The 5,054-nt window shown below is 46.7% G+C and overlaps 1 non-coding gene across 1 annotated transcript; it reads left to right on the plus strand.

Annotated features, from left to right (window-relative positions):
• Positions 1-3,198: 3,198 nt before the first annotated feature.
• On the plus strand, positions 3,199-3,272 carry trnan-guu (transfer RNA asparagine (anticodon GUU)). The gene has a single exon. It is a non-coding gene; the product is annotated as a tRNA-Asn (tRNA).
• Positions 3,273-5,054: the final 1,782 nt, after the last annotated feature.

The following is a 5,054-nucleotide window of genomic DNA, read 5'->3' on the forward strand; positions in this document are numbered from 1 at the left end:
AAAATGCACGCACCGAACAATGCAGCTCCTGGGAAAACTGCAAATCCACGCAGGGCTGTCCTGCATCATTTGAAACAACAGTCAGACACAAGATTCTGCCATTTTCAAATGTCTTCTGCTTCGGCTCCTGTCACTTCTTTCCCTCCAGCTTCCTCTGCTCCTCCAGCCTGCAGGTGAATTAGATGCTTGATGTAAACGCAGCGGGTTCACGACACAAACCCTTCCCTTTCCCTCCGAGAGGATGACGCACTGTAGTTTGCTCCGTAGCCACAATAGCTCAGTTGGGAGGAGCAACTTGAAGATTTATAAAAGTACAAAAGCAAAATACTGCGGATGATGGAAATCGGAAGTAAAAACAGAAACTGCTGGAAATACTCAGCAGGTCAGGCAGCATCTGTAGAGAGAGAAACAGAGTTAACGTCAGACGAACGGTCATCGACCTGAAACGTTAACTCTGTTTTTCTCTCCACAGATTTAATAATGGTCCCGGATTCAATCCCGGGATTCGGCAGTTTTCAGTTCATTCGAGTAACTTTCCGCTGCCATTCTCGAACTGAATGATTTAATCTGGAATTACTTTCCGGCAGTGAAGGTGTGGCGATTGAATAGACAGATATCAAGAATGGGAATTATTTATAACATTTTAGATTGATCTATATCCTCCTGTGTTTTTCTCTGGATGTTGTCTCTCTCGGTGCTGTGTGAACAATTCATTGATGCATTTGTCCTGAACTGAAGCCTTTTGCCCATCTCGCGGGGTCAGAGCCGCTCTGTCTGTCTCTTACCTGCTTGTGACAATTATCGGGAACAGGCCGCCTGTTCAACGTTCATCAGCAAACCCAAAAAGTTTGTGTTTCTCCGCCCCGGTGTCAAAGGTGCAATGTATTTTAATCCAAATAATTCCCCCGTGAGATTCTGTATGGATTTGTTTCTTTATAAAGTTTGCATTTTAAGTATTTCGAAAAAGCTTAAAATTATGAAAACATTCTGATGGCCCATACGGGGATCGAACCCATGACCTTGGTGTTATTAGTTCCACGCTCTCACCAACTGAGCGACCATTGGACAGGCTCGAACCCAGAGCTGGGAGGATTGTCTTTCAGACTCACACTGGGTGACCGAGTTACTGCACAAACATTGATCACACCACATCGCTTAAACATTGTTCCTATATACAACTGGGCAGAGTGTAAATCGAAAGAATCAGTAAAAGAAATCTTTAATCTAACAAACCTCATTCTAATAATCATGAATGCACCACCACTGAAAAGCCCCTACCTCAGTCCCGGTATACAAACAGCCTGCGGGACCCCAACTGGATTTGAACCAGCAGCGAGCGATTGGAGCAGGATCTAACGGGTCAGAAGTGGTTTCACTCCCATTCGTTTGCTGGATGCGGGTCCACGCGCTGAAAATCGTTTCTGATTCTATCCTCTTATAGTGAAGGAGACATAAACTAACCAAGAAATGCCAAAACCCGCAATCTTTAGATCTTCAGACTAACGCTCGCCCAGCTGAGCTATTTTGGCTTCACAGTAAATTAAATGTTGCATCATCCACTTGGAGGAAAATCTAGCCCCGGGCGCAATTGCCCCTCCCGCTCATTCCTCACTTTCGGGGCAATGTGACCCGACCAGATCTCGGAGCTCAGGTTGTGTTAATGTAAAGCTGGAGTGTTGATAAAGATACAATGCTGACACAGCACGGGGGACCTCACCGTGTTGGACACAGCGTGAAATGCAATGAAATGTTCAAATAAAGTTACAGAGCACAACACATGTGTAAAATTCCCTGTTCTTTTCTCCACACTGATGGGTTGTGAAGGGAGAGACGGGCCGAAGTCTCAATGAGCCGCACTGATCACGAGACAAGGTGAAATTATAGCAAATTCAATCTTCAGCAGCCAGATGCTGGAGAGAGATCAGAGTCCCGAATCAAGGAGTAATGTTCGGGCACTGTTCTTTGATCTCATTTATATCAAACTCTCCTTGAATTCTCTGCTGGGAGATTCACAGCTGGGGATCGCCTGTGAAATCAGCTTAAAACATTGAAATAACAGCCTCACTCCCTCCTCCCTGTCTGTTATTGCAGGGAGGCAGCTGGTGGCTCCGCCCCAGGGGCTCCGCTTGTGAGCAGAGTTTTCAGATCTCACCCGGTGTGGTACTGAGCCCCACACAACAGAATGTGATCAGGTTCCTTCCTCGGCCTTAGGCCTGTTAGTTTATTGCAGGCGATGTGGTGCTGAGCCCCACAAAGAACAGGGAAACCCAGGCTCCATCTCCAGCCTGTGGTGTGTTAATCCATCTCAAGCAGTGTGTTACTGAGCCCCACAGAGTAGGAAGGGCCCAGGCTCCATCCTCGGCCTGTGGTGTGTTACTCCATGTCAAGCAGTGTGTTACTGAGCCCCACAGAGTAGGAAGGGCCCAGGCTCCATCCCCGGCCTGTGGTGTGTTACTCCATGTCAAGCAGTGTGTTACTGAGCCCCACAGAGTAGGAAGGGCCCAGGCTCCATCCTCGGCCTGTGGTGTGTTACTCCATCTCAAGCAGTGTGTTACTGAGCCCCATGGAGCAGGAAGGGCCCAGACTTCATATCCGGCCTGTGCTGATGTTCTCACACAGTGGAGCCACTAAGAGCAGGGTGTTATCAGGATCCGTTCCCGGACTGCGCTCAGTTTGCTGATCTCATCCAGAATGGTGCTGAGCCCCACACAGATGGATGGGCCAAGGCTCCAGTCCAGGCCTGTCGTTCTTTGTTCTCATTCGGTTTCTACTTACCCCCACATAGAGCAGACAGGGCAGAGTCCCATCATTTGCCTGTGCTCTGTTGTATCTGGTTCCCGGGGCACCCAGTGAAGCGACCACGTGTATATCTGATCTCCACATTGATGAACAAATATAACAGCAAAAGAACTCGTGGGAAGATTCCAACAGTTGTGAGAAACCCAGACACCATGTTAATATCTCACCGACACCATTGGTTGATGAACCGATCTAATGGCTCAAAGCGGGTTTTCAAATCAATTCTTTTAACGGATTTTCTTTCAGCGACTATTTCCATGTTCCGACAATGAATGTTACATTTCTTTAATTTGGACAAGTAAACAGAGACTGGACAATTATTGTCTTGCTCTCTGTGACCTGAGGTTTTATCTCGGTAATCTCCGGCTTTAGTATATGTTGTAATCAGTATTTCCGCAGGTCTCTGTGGCGCAATCGGTTAGCGCGTTCGGCTGTTAATCGAAAGGTTGGTGGTTCGAGCCCACCCAGGGACGGTGCATTAACATTTCTAGGTTTATCAAAATGTGTATTTTGGCTGCAAGATAATGGGATAAACTGTAGCACTGGTTACAATGTCGATGAGTATGAGGTCTTCCACTGGGATCCGAGAAAAGCATTTTCTTAATGGTGACCAACTAATATGAACATGAGAAGGCCATTCAGCCCCTCAGCCCTGTTCCTTCATTCAATTAGATCCTGGATAATCTGTATCTCAGCTGCATTGGCCCGCCTTGGTTCCATATCCAGATTCACCAGTTTGGAATGGCGTCATTTTTAGGTGCGCCTGGTGCCGCTCCTGGCCTGCTCTTCTACACATTTCATTGAACCAGGTTTGGTCCCCTGGTTTGACGGTAATGGTAGAGTGAGGGATCTGCCGGGCTAGGAGGCTACAGATTGTGGTTGAATACAATTCTGCTGCTGCTGATGCTCCAGAATTGTACAGAGAAAATACACGTGTTTTATGTGATATTTTATTTTATTCATGTTTAATCAGAAAATTTATTCAACTTTATCATATTAATTCAATTTTAATGGGGAATGTTCTACAAAATGTTTCCGCCCAGTTTCTAACGGGACCTTTTGCGTGTTAGGTGAATGTGGTAACCACTACACGACGGAAACTCACCTCCGTGAGCTGTAGTAAGAATATCACAGAAGAGAATGGCGTTCTACAAATGCAGGTAATAGTGTCATAGAATCACAGAGCCACAAGACACAGAAGGAGGCCTTTTGGGCCATCGAGTCCATGCCGGCTATCTGTGGAGCAATCCAGTCTGTCACATTCCCCCTCTCTATCCCCGTAGCCCTGCAAGTTTATTGCCCTCAAGTGCCTATCCATTCTCCCCTTGAAAATATTGAGTTTCTCCGCTTCCACCACTTCCGTCCGCAGCGAGTTCCAGGTCCTCACCACTCGCTGCGTAAAAAAGCTTTTCCTCACATCCCCTCTTTATCTCTTGCCCAACACCTCAAATTTGTGTCCCGAATTCTTTTTTCTGTTCAACTGTTCCAAGGAGCAGTATAAGGAGCTGCCCAAAGGTTAAAAATTGGGGATGTTAAAAAGCTCCTCTCCATTGGGAAATATGAACCGCGGTCTCCCGCATGACAGGCGAGGATTGTCACAACTATACTAACGAGGAACGAACAGATACTGAAACTGTCAGAGCAGCAGTCGAGCTGTGCACAGAGTGAGAAAGAGACAGAACAGTCGGACATAGAGTCAGAGACAAAGAGAGAGTGTCAGAGACAAAGAGAGAGAGTCAGAGACAAAGAGAGAGTGTCAGAGACAAAGCGAGAGAGTCAGAGACAAAGAGAGAGAGTCAGAGACAAAGAGAGAGAGTCAGAGACAAAGAGAGAGTGTCAGAGACAAAGAGAGAGAGTCAGAGACAAAGAGAGAGAGTCAGAGACAAAGAGAGAGAGTCAGAGACAAAGAGAGAGTGTCAGAGACAGAACAAAGAGAGAGTGTCAGAGACAAAGAGAGAGAGTCAGAGACAAAGAGAGAGAGTCAGAGACAAAGAGAGAGAGTCAGAGACAAAGAGAGTGTCAGAGACAAAGAGAGAGTGTCAGAGACAAAGAGAGAGAGTCAGAGACAAAGAGAGAGAGTCAGAGACAAAGAGAGAGTGTCAGAGACAAAGAGAGAGTGTCAGGGACAAAGAGAGAGAGTCAGAGACAATGAGAGAGAGTCAGAGACAGAGAGAGTGTCAGAGACAAAGAGAGAGTGTCAGAGACAAAGAGAGAGAGTCAGATACAGAGAGAGACACAGAGAGAGAGGGACTTCA

This window comes from Somniosus microcephalus, unplaced genomic scaffold (assembly GCF_052327205.1).
Source record: "Somniosus microcephalus isolate GS21.2 unplaced genomic scaffold, FLI_Smic_1.0 unresolved_chr4, whole genome shotgun sequence".
Taxonomy (NCBI): Eukaryota; Metazoa; Chordata; class Chondrichthyes; order Squaliformes; family Somniosidae; genus Somniosus; species Somniosus microcephalus.